The 16,255-nt window shown below is 39.6% G+C and overlaps 2 non-coding genes across 2 annotated transcripts; one reads left to right on the plus strand and one right to left on the minus strand.

Annotated features, from left to right (window-relative positions):
- The first annotated feature begins 2,612 nt into the window (after nucleotides 1–2,612).
- Nucleotides 2,613–2,694, plus strand: TRNAS-AGA (transfer RNA serine (anticodon AGA)). Its single transcript has one exon. It is a non-coding gene; the product is annotated as a tRNA-Ser (tRNA).
- A 9,326-nt stretch (nucleotides 2,695–12,020) lies between these two features.
- TRNAS-AGA (transfer RNA serine (anticodon AGA)) lies at nucleotides 12,021–12,102 on the minus strand. The gene has a single exon. It is a non-coding gene; the product is annotated as a tRNA-Ser (tRNA).
- Between the last annotated feature and the right edge of the window lie 4,153 nt (nucleotides 12,103–16,255).

A 16,255-nucleotide genomic window follows, 5' to 3' on the forward strand; every position in this document is an offset into this window, starting at 1 on the left:
GTGAGGGGGGCGGGGCGCGGGGGAGGAGGAGGGTGTCTAGCAATCTGTTTTAACAAGCCATCCTGCCGGGCGCGGAGGCTCATGCCTGTAATCCCAGCACTTTGGGAGGCTGAGGCAGGTGGATCATGAGGTCGGCAGATTGAGACCACCCTGGCTAACACGATGAAACCCTGTCTCTACCAAAAATACAAAAAATTAGCTGGGCTTGATGGCACGCTCCTGTAGTCCCAGCTACGAGGGAGGCTGAGGTAGGAGAATCTCTTGAACCTAGGAGGCGGAGGTTGCAGTGAGCCAAGATCGCACCACTGCACTCTAGCTTGGGAGACAGAGCAAGACTGTCTCAAAAATAAAAATAAAAAAATAAAAATAAAAAAACCCCAAGCCATCCTGGTGGTTCTGATGCCCACTGAAGTTTTCAGAAGCACTCTCCTAGAGAAATAACCTTTTTATTTGTTTGTTTGTTTGTTTTATATTTTATAAATAGAAATGGGGCGCCTCGCTATGTTGATCAGCCTGGTCTTAAACTCCTGGTTCAAACCCCTGGTCTCAAGCCATACTTCCATCTCCGCCTCCCAAAGTTCTGGAATTACAGGCGTGAACCACTGTACCCAGCTAGGAAATAAGCTTAACCAAAGGAAAACATATACTACACAGGAACCTTTATTTTTATTTCTAATTGTGATAGTGAAAAATAGATATTAAAATGGGAGTTCTTTATTATTATTGTTGCTCCATCTGCGTAATAGATCATTACCAAGCCACTAGAAACGACATGCTGGAAGACTGTAATAGTTCTGGGAAAATGTTTGTGACGTAATGTTCACTGACAAAAGTAAGAGGCAGTAAGCATGACTTAATCTAGGCAAAATTTTTGCAGGTAAAATCCTGCGGTGAACTCATAATGGATGCGTGGAGCGCTGGGAAGCAGTTAGTCTTCACAGTCTTGTCCAGGTCTCTCCTCACGAGTGAAAGAGCTCGTTCAGAGCACATCAAGAACCAGAATATTGTACTTAGTGTTTCAATTTAATACAGGACTCCTAGACAAGCGACTCAAAGTTCCTGGGCGCTGGAGCTTGCCCACTGTCGCTGATATCCGCGGACACCACGTTCACATCTAATTCTCACGAACCCTCAGAAAGGGAGTATTGAATTGAGAGTCCGAGCAACCTCAAGCCTGTTAATGCCAGTGGGAGAAGCAACGGGAAATAAGGGAAGGCATGAGAGTGGGGAGTCATCTGCGTTTACGTACAGTTAAAATCTAAATCAGGAGTCTCTTCGATGTCGTTCAACTGACTTGCTCTTCCAAAGGAACGGCTAAAACCAGACTGGCGCGGGCTTGCGAGGTGAGGAGGGGCTTCGTTTCTATCCTAACTGGAAAATATGACTCTGGAGAGGTCTCCTACTCTTCAGCCAAATATGATTCCCGTAAGTTCTGGTGAAGGACGCGAGACCATTTCTAAGAGCCAAAGCCTCCAGCCACTCGAGCCCAGGGAAAGGGAAGAATTCAGAACCCAGGTTTCCAAAAATCTTAGGGAGAGTCCAGCACGGAAAAACGCAAAAAGACGGAAACACATAAATGTCAGGATAAATCTAGCTAAATTAATAAGGTTGATTCTTGCTTCAGATAGTACAAAATGGTTAACACCAGGATCAGCTAATTTTTCCCCCGTTGCATATTTCATATTTGTGGAGTACTCTTCCTTAAAAGGTAACATCCTGGTACATAGAGAAATTACAGTTTGGCTTACTGACAAATATTGGATGATGGCAATTGCCTCGCCCTTTTAAGGCTTACTGTTGGCATACACTGCTTACCGGTTTAGTTTCACAAATGGATACCTGGGAAACATGTTTAAAATCTTGTTGATATTGCTTCTGTAGAGCACTTAGAAATAATGCTGAAGGCACAAATAGAGTCCATGAGCAAAGAGCAGTGAACATCATCTAAGATGCCTAGGTTACTGATCTAAATCTAATTCTCAGGTGCTGTGTAGGTTTGCATACTTACTTTAGCCCCTCATTTCCTTATTTGTGATGTAAAGACTAAATGAGGCCAGATATAAAATGAGAGTATTTTGCAAAATGTGAGGTCTTATATACATGTTAGTGACTAACGTGATTTTGCTAAAAGAATATCCTGGAGTACATATCATATCAGCATTATAGAAGCACATCTCATTCCTTTTATCACTTGCAGAAGCTTCCATTCTATGGATTTTCCAAAATTTATTTTAAACATCAAACATCGATGGCCATTTGAGGTTGTTCAAATCGTCACTATAAGTCAAAGATTTGCAGCGAATGTTAGAGTGTGTCCCTGTTGTTGCGGGTGTCTCCTGCATCCCCATCTCCTGAAGGAGCAGGAAGCTTGATCTCTGGAAATGCATCCTGCTTCGTCTCCTTCCATCAGAACGTCAGAAGAAGGGGTCCTCCCAGGTCCAAGGATAAAGTGTTACTTGTCAGTTTGAAACAACAGCATGATAATCATCTAACTAATGCCAAAGAATAAGAAACATTGACAGCAAATACAATTTCTGGCAGAGAATTTGACCTTTCCAAGAGAGCTATAGTTCAGTACAGTGATTTATGCTAATGAGCAAAGCGTTCTTTATGTAGTCGTGGCCGAGTGGTTAAGGCGATGGACTAGAAATCCATTGGGGTTTCCCCGCGCAGGTTCGAATCCTGCCGACTACGATAACGTTTCCCTTTGCAAAGGGGATGTAACACCTTATCAGATATCTTCCAGGAAGAAGCCTGATCAGACCTTTTCTCTTTATATGCCCACTAAAAATATTCTGCCACCTTCCTGAAACAATGAGGAAAATGTGTACTTATTTGAAAAAAAAAAAAAAGTTAATTCGACCAGAGTCTTACTGGTGTTTTACCCCCAAGAAGAGCCAAGGTGATGCTATCGTGTTTCCTGCAATCGATGCCCTGTTTTGAAGGCAGCTTTCCTTTAAAAATGTTGCTAGGAGTGTTTGTGTCTCACAGAATTGTTCCCTTGTTAGGGATCTACTTCAGTCAAGTAAATATTCTCATTCGTACCGAAAAGGAAATTCCAGGAAATCCAGGATCAAATACAAGTGAAAGCAAAGACTCAGATATGGTCGCCAAGATGGGAATAACTTGGGCATTATTAAGCAAACAACTAAACAATTAAATATATTAAGTAAAGCAATTTTCCTTGAAATCATGTAAAAACGAATTGACGACTTCAAGCCAGACTGGCTTGTCCAGGTGTCCAGGACGATAATGAGGCAAGAGGGACTGAAAAGAAAGTGATGTGTGACTATATTTAGAGCACGGAAGGATAATCACCTCAGGTGCAGAATCACATTGTGTGATTAACAACTATGGGTTAAATAATGCATTGGTCAAAGGAATGCTAGCCACAGTTGAGTAATTTTTAAGGAATTCCTAGGGGAATTCTATCACTCCCTTGGAAGCTTGGTGGAGCTCATCCTCACTTCTTGCCTTGCTGCATCTTCTTTTTTATTTGTTAGAACTGCCATTCTCCTTTTTCTATATCTGAGATCAGTTATTTGTGCCTTATTGGATAAACTCAATCAGTTTATCCAAGGATCTAGCAATTTTATTAGTTTTTTTTTTTTTAAACAAAATTTTGGCTTTTTTTTTTTTTTCTGCTTATTTCCATCTTATGTTTCTATTTCGTTGCATTAAATCAGCTATTTTCTTCTTCATTTCCTTCCCTAAGATTTCTTTGGGTAAAATTTGCTAATTTCTAATTTCTTCCAATGGATCTCAGATTATTGATGTTCAGCTTTTATTTTATTCTTAATTATGTATTTAAGAGTTTAAGCATCCAAGTGCATTTTGGACTGCATGAAACATATTTCATAAGTATTATTTTCAATGTCATTCTTCTGAATATGTTTTAATTACCATTTAGATATTTTCTTGGAACCATATGCACATTTTTTTTTCTTTCTCTTCTTTTCTTTTTCTTTTTTCTTTTTCTTTTTTTTTTTTTTTTTGAGACGGAGTTTCGCTCTTCTTGCCCAGACTGGAGCGCAATGGTGCGATCTCGGCTCCCCGCAACCTTTGCCCCCGAGTTCAAGCGATTCTCCTGCCTCAGCCTACGAAGTAGCTGGGATTACAGGCTTGCGCCACCACATCCTGCGAATTTTGTATTTTTAGTAGAAACGGGGTTTCTCCATGTTGGTCAGGCTGGTCTTGAACTCCCAACCTCAGGTGATCCTCCTGCCTCGGCCTCCCAAAGAGCTGGAATTACAGGCGTGGGCCACCGCACCCGGCCATACGCACACTTTTTAACTTCTAAACATAACACAATTTTCGATTTCTAATTAATGTCTAGCAAACTGTACTGTGGCTAGACCCTAGTTTTATCTCTTAGACTGTTCGAATTTTGGAAACTTACTTTAAAACCGGCAAGGCAAAAGGGTTTTTTTTGTTGTTGTTTTTGTTTTTGTTTGTTTGTTTAGTTCCATGTATACTTCAAAAAGAAATTTGTCTTCAGAAGTTGAGATGCCACTAAGAGCGGTGGCTCATCCCTATAATTTCAACACTTTGGGAGGCTGGGGCGGGCGGGTCACTTGAGCCCAGGAGTTCCAGAGCAGCCTGGGCAACATAGTGAAAACCAGTCTTTACAAAAAATTTAGCCGGGTATGGTGGCAGGCGCCTGTGTTCCCAGCTACTCCGGAGGCTGAGGTGGGAGGATCACTGAGCCCGGGGAGGTCGAGGCTGCAGTGAGCAATGATCCCACCACTACACTCCAGCCTGGGCAACAGAGTTAAAAAAAAGAAAAAAGTTGAAGTGTGTAGTGTTCTTCATATGTAAGTTAGGTAAAATTCAGGAATAGTTGTGTTTAAATTTTTTACGTCTTTACTGTTTTCCTTCCCTCTTCTGCTTTTTAATTAGTTTCTGAGGGATATATATTGTGTTAAAATTTCTAAGTATGATTGCGACTTTTCTTTCTTTCGACAGAGTCTGGCTCTGTCGCCCAGGCTGGAGGGCAGTGGAGCGATCTCCGCTCGCTGCAAGCTCCACCTCCCGGGTTCTGGCCATTCTCCTGCCTCAACCTCCCGAGTAGCTGGGACTACAGGCGCCTGCCAGCACGCCTGGCTAATATTTTGTGTTTTTAGTAGAGACGGGGTGTCACCATCTTAGCCCACCTTGTTAGGATGGTCTCGATCTCCTGACCTTGTGATCCAACCGCCTCGGACTCCCGAAGTGCTGAGATTACAGGTGTGAGCCACCGCGCCTGGCTTTTTTTTTTTTTTTTTTTTTTAATTTTTACCTTATATATTTTAGGAGTTTCTAAATTTTACCTCGTACAGTTTAGAAGCTTATTTTTTCCCTGTATCTTTTCGTTTTCCAAAGCAACAAGAAATTCTAAATAAAATGCTGCTTATGAAATATTTATAAATTGGCAATGGCAAGTATCACCTTCCAGTGGCACAATAAACAAGATAACATTCAGTGAAAAAATCTGGGCTTAAATTTACACAGAATTCAGAATACTCATAAAGTGTTAAGAAAAAGAGCATTACTTTGCTTCTGTCTCCCTTTTGCTTCTTTTCTCAACAAGAAAGGAAAAATATCCTAAATTGAGGGCTTCTTCTGAGTGGAGGTCTCACAGTAAGGGTTGAAAAGGAATTTAAGTAGAGGTTTTAATCATCCCTTAATCAGCCAGGTTTTATTCCCTTCTGCTGGACCTATATATATGTCATTCTAATGTCCCAAAGGGTAATGTGAGGAACCAACATCCATAAGCTCTCTCAGAAAAGAGAGAGAAACTCAAAGAACTGGTTTGACTAGGATCTCAGCTTTGGGTGTGTGTGTACTTTTGGCCTCCTAATTTAAAAGGCCGAGATTAATGAATCATATGGCCACAATTCAAAGGTGATTTTTTTTAATCCAATTTTTTTTTTTTTTTTTTTTTTGAGATGACGTCTTGCTCTTTTGCCCAGGCTGGAGTGTAGTAGCACCATCTCTGCTCACTGCAACCTCTAGCCTCCAGCCTCCTGGGTTCAAGTGATTCTCCTGCCTCAGCCTCCCAAGTAGCTGGGATTACAGATGCTCCATGCCACCATGCCTGGCTAATTTTTGTAGTTTTAGTACAGACGGACTTTCACCATGTTGGCCAGGCTGGTCTTGAACTCCTGACCTCATGTGATCCACCTGCCTCGGCCTAACCAAAGTGCTGGGATTACAGGCATGAGCCACTGCACCCAGCCTCAAAGGTAATATTTTTAAAGCAGCTTCATGCTTAAGATCATGTTTGGTGATTTTGAACCTTTTAGTTAAATTCGATTGCTTGACATGGAAGGAAATTCAAAAGGCAGGTGACTCCCTGCTCAGCATCCATGGTCATCCACAGTTTCTGTGAACTTCTTGATAACGATTTCTCCAATTGTTTTGTATTGGGGGCATGTAAAGTGAGAGAGTTCACACCTTTTTTTCTATTTGGCTTGGACTTTTTATTTTTCTTTTTAAAAAGACAGGAGTCTCTCTATTTTGCCCAGGCTGGCCTCCAACTCCTGAGCTCAAGTGATCTTCTTGCCTCAGCCTCCCAAGAAGCTGGAACTATAGAGAAATATAGTACCTTATCTGGCTGTGCCTTGGAATTTTTAAGAATTTAAAAATCTCTTTCCTAATAACTTCATGACCATGAAGTGGAAAAGAGAATTGCCAACTGCTTGCTGTTGTTTTGGGAAATGCCTAAAATACATATATGAGAGACAGGTGTCTCTAATTGTTACAGAATTCTCTGAGACAGTCCAAACATCTGTTTCCCCAGTGAAAAAGTTATATCCACTACTCTACCAAGGTGAAAAGCATTATTGGAAATTGCTGTGCTCAGTGCCATGGTCCAAGTATATTTTTGATATTCACAGACCAATGCAGGCACATGCATACCTAAAGCACGTGACTTTCCAGCCTTTATCTGAGCCATGCTGCTAATCTCATTGCCAAACTTAATCTTTCCCTTTTCTTTCATGTTGTTGCCCTCCAGAATTAATCATTCTCCTTTAATGATCAAGGCCCACAAGCATAAATCTTGTACCCGAGAAATGGTAGACTCACACTTTTCCCCAATCAAACTTTCCAGTGCTCATCCACCTGGAAATTGTAGTATTCATTTTTATTTGAGTATTCCACCCTCTTTGTGCCATTATGCTGCTGGCCACAAGTAGTTTTCTTAAACTCTCCCTGTATGGGCTTGTTTATATTTGTAGAATATTCCTCCTAATAGACATCAATCACCATGAGGTCAGCAACTGTGCTTGTGTTTTGTTTACCTTTGTGTCTATAGCACTGAGCACAACACCTGGCCCACCATAAAAATTTAATATTTTCTACTTTTTTTTTTTTTTTGATACAGAGTTTCGCCTTGTCACCAGACTGGAGTGCAACGGCACGATCTGGGCTCACTGCAACCTCCGTCTCCTGGGTTCAAGCGATTCTCCTGCCTCAGCTTCCCGAGTAGCTGGGATTACAGGTGCCCACCACCACGTCTGGCTAATGTTTTGTATTTTTAGTAGAGATGGAGTTTCACCATGTAGGCCAGGCTGCTCTCGAACTCCTGACCTCAGGTGATCCACCCACCTCAGCCTCCCAAACTACTGGGATTATATGCATGAGCCACGGAGTTCAGCCTATTTTCTACTATTTATAGAAAGAATGACCTTCTCAGAGCTCCTAACTGAATGTTTAGCTCACAGTAAGAACCTAGTTTAGTATATTGCCTTACTTCAATCTGCTGATTGTTTCAGTTCAAATTCTTACTCATCTCATTCTCCATCCTCCTTCTAAGTTACATTCTCTGTTAGAACAGCTCTAAGCCAGTCAAGTGGCTGCCCACAGGGCCACTGGCTATTACTGGGTGTGAGAAGGCAGTTCAATTACTGAAGGAGATAAAATTGTACTCCTCATGCTGCAAGCTCTGGTTTTTAAATTTCTATTGGAGAAATTCTTTTCCTTCTCTACATTCTTGGTCCGTATTTATGTAGAATAATGTTTTCTTGATTTGCTAGATCAAACCTATTTATATATCGATTGCAGACAGTCCAGAGCCTATCCTGTATAGAAGGTGATCATTGTAAGTACGTCAGATAGAATTAAATTTAAAATTCACTGTAACCTAAAACTAATGTTAAAATTGATCTTTATATGTTTTTATCTTTCAGACTGTGGGTAAGAATGATTAAACTCCTTTCTTTAATATCAGCTTAAAAAAAAAATCCCACTTACCAGAACATCCTCTTTCTACTGTCTGCCTCCAAGTAGGCAAGTGGGCCAAGGTGCTCTGAAGGAATGTATGGGCTTTCCCTGGGGTGTGAGGGTGAAGGTCAAGAAGTGGGGTAGGGGAGGGAAGACAGTGACATTTTCTTCTGTTAAACCAGTGACCACTATCCATCGAATCACATAGTATGAAGTTCTTTATGCAGCATAGGTTTTTTCCAAGCAGTCACAGACAGTTGAACACTTGGAAATGCCTTCTTTAACAGTTGAAAATTTACAATGCAATAAAACCGTCTTTGCATCATGGCTATGGCATGCACTGGAGTCCAGCTGGGTAGGGTCAAATTCTGAGACCTGTGATTCTTTACTCTAGTAAAGGCCATTTGCTTCTCCCCACAGCCCTTTAGGCTAATAATCTGGGATTGCTACTCTTTCCTGCCTTTTCTTTGCCATTGATGGTACAATAATGATCAGTTCTTGGTGTATCTCCTATTCTTCTTGGTAGCAAGGAAAGCATTTTTTGCAGCAGAGCTTGGAAGGACCCTGTAGGAGCTGCCCAGCAGTTCAGATCACAGAACAGTATTCCCAAGTAAGTTTCAAACTCTTTTAGAAAAAAACTCTCCATAAAGCCTGAAATATGAGAATAGTATTTTAAACTCTTGTGTTTTCCATGACTCTTTCTCTAATGCTTTCCCTTTAAGGGTGATGTCCTTCTATCTTGACATCATCACACTCAAAAGCAGGAACACGGTAATCCCAGCACTTTGAGAGGCCGAGGCGGGAGGATCACAAGGTCAAGAAATCAAGACCATCCTGGCCAACATGGTGAATCCCCGTCTCTACTAAAAATACAAAAATTAGATGGGTGTGGTGGTGCGCACCTGTAGTCCCAGGTACTCAGGAGGCTGAGACAAGGAGAATCACTTGAACCTGGGAGGCAGAGGTTGCAGTGAGCCGAGATTGCGCCACTGCACTCCAGCCTGGCAACAGAGCAACACTCTGTCTCAAAAAATAAAAAATAAAAAAAAGAAAAAGAAAAGAAAAGAAAAGAAAAGGCAGGAACAACCTGACAGTTGAGGAAATGACATGTGAAGCCATGATCTGATTCATGAGCCCCTCTAGTGAAAATTAAGCAAGCAGTGAGGGAGTCCACAGTTGAGGTGGAAGACAAATAAAACCACAGAGTGTCTTCCATTATTCTGTGAGCTCTGAAGATGGAGCAGTGAAAAGGCAGCTTAAAGAACTAGATCCCTAAAGTGGTACTGTTTGTTCTCAAAATATAGTAAAATAGGAAAGAAAAAAATAAAAATCAGTTTGACAATACCCTTAGCAGCATGAGTCAGGCAAGGACTTGAAAGTTATTTACTTTAGGTAGACATGTACCTGTTTCATTTATTTACGTATTAATTTTACATGTTCATGATTTATTGACAATTTTTTAGTAGCCAAGTATTCACAGAAGGGAACAGTTGTTTCATTGTATTTTTTATTTTTTAATCTTGTTTTTAATTGACACATAATAATTATACATATCTACAGAGTACAGCATGATGATTTGTTACATTTATACATTGTATAATGATCAAATCGTGGTATTTAGCATATCCATCTCCTCAAACATTTATCATTTCTTTGTGGTGAGAACATTCTCTTCTGTTTATTTTGTAATATACACTATGTGGCTGGACAAGGTGCCTCATGCCCGTAATCACAGCACTTGGGGAGGCCAAGGTGAAAGGATCCCTTGAGGCCAGAAGTTTGAGACCAGCCTGGGCAACACAGGGAGACCTCATCTCTATTTCAATTAAGAAATTTTTTTTTAAAGAGATATACACTACAGTATTATATACTATAGGCACCATACTGTGTTTTCTTATTTTTCTGTGCTGATCATGACACTGTCCATTAGTGTGTCTCGTTTTCCATGTTACTTTCTTGTCTATAAGACACCTTTCCTCTTCCTTAGTGGTGGGAAGAGAAAAAAACAAAACAAAACAAAACAAAACAAAAACCCTTCTAGAACTCGATGGCATTATTCAGAAACTAGATCACATGCTGTTCTTCTACAAGGCAAAATTCTGTGAGATCAATCCTTGCTCAAGACCCTGCTGCAGCCCCAGAACCTGAACTTGAGTCTGCATGGGCTTGTCCAGAAAAAAAGCATCCAGAAGGAGAGAAGCTCCTATTTATGCTACCAACACTTCTCTCTAAGATATGTTTTTGTTGTTGTTGTCATTGTTAAGACGGGAGTCTCGCTTTGTTGCCCAGGCTGGAGTGCAGTGGTGCGATCTCGGCTCACTGTAACCTCCATCTCTGGGGTTCAAGCGATTCTCCTGCCTCACCCTCCTGTCTTGCTGAGATTACAGGCCCACGTCATCGCGCCCAGCTAATTTTTGTGTTTTTAGCAGAGACGAGGTTTCACCATGTTGGTCAAGCTGGTTTCGAACTCCTGACTGCAGGTGATCCGCCTGCCTCGGCCTCCGAAAGTGCTGAGATTACAGGCGTGAGCCACTGTGCCCGCCCATCTAAGATATCTTTTTGAACAAATTTACATTTTTAATTTCTGTACCTACATGTCAGATGGAATACTTAACTGTACTATTAGGAATTGTTTCCACAAAAGGGCTGTAGCATTTCATTAGCTTTCACATTCTAGAATTCTATTAGATTGTTTTTCCGAATCAAAGCAACCTGCATGCTGGATGTGGGAGAGGGTAGGAGAACCGATCAGTCTCCATCTCTGGAAATCTGAATCTCCGTACACTAAGACAAGTCTTGTTCTTCCTGCCTGCACTGCTCAGCAGAGCATTTGCAGCAGTTTACTGTCACTGCCTCACTAATTTTGAAATGCAATGCTCTAAAGAGACACATAAAAGAAGAAAGGATCTGGCATTTTATCAACAGGGCCGGCACTCTGTTTATGAAAATATATTAGAATCATTCTTGGATGAGGTAAAATAAATCACGACAACTCTTTGAAGATTAGAAGAAGAGAGGTGAGGACAAGCTGCTCCACTTAAGCTGCCAAGGCAGTGATGCATGGATTCCCCTAGGAATTCCTAGGAAGGTACTCAACTGTGGTCAACATTCTTTTGGTCAATACATTAACGCATAGTTGTTCATCACAATGAGATTCTGCATCTGAGCTGGGGCTCTTTCTGTGCTCAGGATATAATCACAACTTCATCTCGGTTTTAGTCGCTCTTGCTTCACCACTGTCCTGGACCCCAGGACAGGCCACTCCACTTGACATCGTTGATTTTTTAAAAATTGGGTTATGAAAAAAATTGCTTTACTCAATTATCTTTTATTATGTAGTGGTTTGCTTATAAATGCCCAATATAGATTCTCATCTTGGTGACCATGCCTGTGGGTTGCTTTCACCTGTATTTGATCATGGATTTCCTGGAATTTCCTTTTCTACGTTAAACCAGGGCGTTTGCTTGACTGGAGAAGATCCCTAATAAGGGGACAATTCTGTGAGACACAAACACTCCTAGCAATTTTTTTCTCTAAGGAAAGCTATCTTCAAAATGGGGCATCTGTTGCAGGAAACAGAAAAACATCACCCTGAGCTCTTCTTAGGGCAAAGGAAAACATCAATAAGGTTGTGATAGAAGTATTTTTTTGTATGACTTTTCCTCATTGTTTCAAAGACATGGAGTATTTTTAGTGGGTCCCTATAAAGAGGAAAAGCCTATAGGTTGGAACAAGCAAGCTTCTTCTTGAGAGCCAATGACAGACTTTCAACCTGGCAAGGTGTCAGTAGACTCCTTTTCCAACAAGGAACGGACCGTAGTCGGCAGGATTCGAACCTGCGCGGGGAAACCCCAATGGATTTCTAGTCCATCGCCTTAACCACTCGGCCACGACTACGTGAAGGATCCTTTGCTCATTAGCATAAGTCACCTTACTGAACTTTAGCTCCCTTGGAAAGGTCAAATTTTCTGCTAAAAAGTGAATTCGCTCTCAATGTTTCTTATTTTTTGACATCAGTTAGATGACTATCATGCTGTTGTGGCAAACTGACAAGTAACACTTTATCCTCGGACCTGGGAGGACCCCTTATTCTGATGTTTTGATGGAAGGAGACTACGCAGAAGGCATTCCCAGAGACCAAGCTTCCTGCTCCGTCCGCTTCTGATGGTGTTCCAGGAGATACCTGCAACAATTGCGACACGCTCTAACATCTGCTGCAGAATTTTGGGTTACGGTGATGATTTGAACAACCTCAAATGGCCATTGATATTTGACTTTTAAAATAAATTTTGGAAGATTCACGTAATGGAAGCTTCTGCAATTGATAAAAGGAATGAGATGCACTTCTATTTACTGAGAGGAAATACACTAGTATTTCAGTCGTAGCCCAGTGCATTAAGAGGATACACTAGAAATCCACTTATTGCCAGTTTGAGAGCCTGGTATTGCCTCTAAGAAACTTCATCTTTTCCCCTTGACAACTCCCCCTTTGACCTCCAGTAAACAACTCCCCCTGCATCTCAAATCAAAGGTACATTTTTACTACCATTTTTTTTTCTTTTTTAAGTTCCCACTTATTTAAACGCCCCTTGAATGCTTACCTGAGCTTCACAAACGATTCTGGGAAACAAATAGTAGAATTTACTCAGTGTGGTTTCCAGTTAGAAGGAAGAGAGCTGAGGAGTAAACTCAACGTCTTAATTTCTTATTCTGTCAGTTTTGGTAAATCATCTCTTCAAGGGAATCTGTCCTAAATTGTCAAATCTATTTACAAAACATTGTTCATACTGTATTCTTAGTATATTCTTGATGTCCATATACTAAAATGTAATGTTATCCTATATTTATTCCCGGTATTAGTATTCTCTGTTTTCTCTTCCTTTTATTGAACAATCCTTGATTTAGAACAATAATTTTGTCAATCCTCCCTAAATGCCTATTTTTTGATTTGTTGATGTTCTCTGTTTGTTTTTTTTCTGTGTGTGTTCTTTTTATAATCTTGCTTCTAATATTTTAATTTGCTGTTTTCCTCTAAATTACTGAGAAAAAAGCTTTAACATCAAATATTAAAACGTATTTATTCTAATATATGCAAGTAGAACTATAAATTAGACTATGGGCACAGTTCAGCTGCATTATACAAATTTTTATATATCTTATTTTGATTATCATTCATTTTAACTAAATGTGATTTCTTTAAGCTATGGCTTTGGATGAGTGTTTTTTCATTTAGTAACATTTGGGGGTTTTCCATTTTATTTCTGAAATTAATTTTATTTTTATTATGCTGGACTCACAGAATATATTCTGTGTCATTTCAATCCTTGTATATTTTAAAAGACTTGCATTAGGGCCCACCAACGGTATTTAAAAATAATATGTAAATCAACATATAAAAATAGTAGCATTTCTATACGAAAATAATGACCTAACTGCAAAACAAATCAAGAAAACAATCTCATTTATGATAGCATCAAAAATAAAATACTTAGGAATAAATTTGACCAAGGAGGTGAAAGATTTTTACACTGAAAACTATAAAATGTTGAAAGAAATTAAAGACAACATAAATCAATGGAAAGATATCCAATGTTCATGAATTGGAATAATTAATACTGTTAAAATGTCCATGCCATCCAAAGCAATATACAAATTCAGTACAGTCCTTATCAAAACTCCAAAGGGACATTCTTCACAGAAGTAGAAAAAACAATCCTAAAATTCATATGGAATCACACACACACCACCCCCCCCAAATAGCCATAGCAATACCGTGAAAGAAAAACAAAGTTGGAGGCAACACATTCCCTGCTTTAAAATTATATTATAAAGTTAAATAATAATCAAGACATATTGTTCTGATAGCAGCACAAACATTCCTGCATAGAAACAGAAACAGACCAATGCAACAGAAGAGACATCCCAGAAATAAACTCAAACATATACTGCCAACTAATTTTTGACAAGGGCATCAAGAGGACACAATGGGGGAAAGAATAATCTCCAATAAATGATGCTTGGAAAACTGGATTTCCACATGCAAACGAATGAAATTAGACTCTTATTACTATACACAAAAATCAACTCAAAATGGACAAAACACCTAAACATAAGACCTGAACACAAAACTTCCATAAGAAAACAGTGGGAAAGCTCTTTGTCATTGGCCTTGGCAATAATTTTTTGGATATCATGCCAAATGTCCAGGATACAAAAGCAAAAATAAATAAATGGGACCACACCAAACTACAAAACTTCTGCATAGCAAAGAAAACAATCAACAACAAAAAAAGGCAACTTACGGACTGGGAAAAAGGAGTTGATATTCAAAATTTATAAAGAACTGTTATAACTCCATAGCAGAAAAACAGATAACCTGATTAAAAAATGGTCAAGGAGACTTATCTTCTGAGCACAGCTGGTAGCACTACAGTCTCATGAAAAATGGGCAAAGGATCTGAACAATTTCTTCAAAGAAGACATAAAAGGGCCAATATGCATATGCAAAGGTCCTCAACAACATTAATCATCAGAAAAATGCAATTTAAAACCACTATGAGATATTACTTCACACCTGTTAGGATGGCTATTATCAAAAAGACAAGAGACAACGAATGTTGGCAAGGATGTGGAGAAAAGGAAACCCTAGAACACTGTTGGTGAGAATGTAGATTTGTGCAGTCATTATGGAAAACACCATGGATGTTTCTAAAGAAATTAAACATAGAACTACCATATGGCCCTGCAATTCCTCTCCTGGATATAAACCCAAAGGAGATACAATTACTACCTCATAAAGACATCTGCACTCCCACATTCACTGAAGCACTATTCACAACAGCCAAGATATGGAAGCAATCTATGTCTGTCAATAGATTAATGGATAAAGAATCTGTGTGTGTGTGTGTGTGTGTGTGTGTGTGTGTGTGTGTGTGTATAATATTACTCAGCCTTAAAAAAGGAGATGCTGCCATTTGCCACAACATGGATGACCCTGGAGGATATTATGCTCAGTGAAATAAACCAGACATAGAAAGAAAAATATTGTGAGATCTTACTTACAGGTGGAGATATATATATATATATATATACACACACACACACACACACCACATATACATATATGAAGGTCAAACATACAGACAGAATTAAAAAGTGGTTGCCAGGGGTGGATGAGGAGAAAAGAAATATGGAAATGTAGGGTACAACATGAGGACTCTAGTGAATTGAATTGTATTAAATTGGGGATTTTTGTTAAATTAGTAGAGTTTAGGTGCTCTTGTCCAAAAAAGATGTAACTGTTTGAGATGATAGATGTTAATTTGCCTCATTGGAACAATCATTTTACTATCTACATATATTTCATAGCATCATGTTGTAAACATCAAATATACACAATACAATATCTTTTAATAAATAAATAATATATATATTTTTAGTTGAGTATAGTGTTCTATATTTGTCATTTAGGTAAATTGATTTGTTTAATCTTTATCTATACTGAAATTTCATTAAATGTGTATTGTAAAATTTCTGTGGCCATGGAGGTGCACTGCTCAGATCTTCCTTCAAGGAAGAACTTGTTTTCAGTTGCAAGAAATGCTGTCAGCTGACAGCCTCCAAGGCACTTTTACCATCTTCAGCTACAGCACTTTTACCATCTTCCACAGTGTTCAAACTGAGGTTGTTTTCTTCTTGGTGAGCACAGTGGGTGTACGCTAAAGTCTGGTCATTTCCACTCTCATCCATGGGCAATCTTTATACCAAAGCTGGACAAGACTTTCTCAGAGTTGTGCGAAAACCTCAGGCTTTTTCTACTGAATCCTACTTTCTTCCTTCTCTAATTTTGCCCATGCCTGACCCACATCATGGTCTGAAAGCTCTTCCTGCATTCGTCTTTCCTTCTCCTCTTTGTTTATTGTTATGGGCATTATTGTCAATAACCTCTTGCACTTCTAACACATCTTAGTGTCTGCTTTCCAGATATCCCAAACTTTCACAGCTGGTATCAGAAGAGGTCTGTGAAAGCAGATGGTAAAATGTGATTTGA

Source organism: Macaca fascicularis, chromosome 4, assembly GCF_037993035.2.
Source record: "Macaca fascicularis isolate 582-1 chromosome 4, T2T-MFA8v1.1".
NCBI lineage: Eukaryota > Metazoa > Chordata > Mammalia > Primates > Cercopithecidae > Macaca > Macaca fascicularis.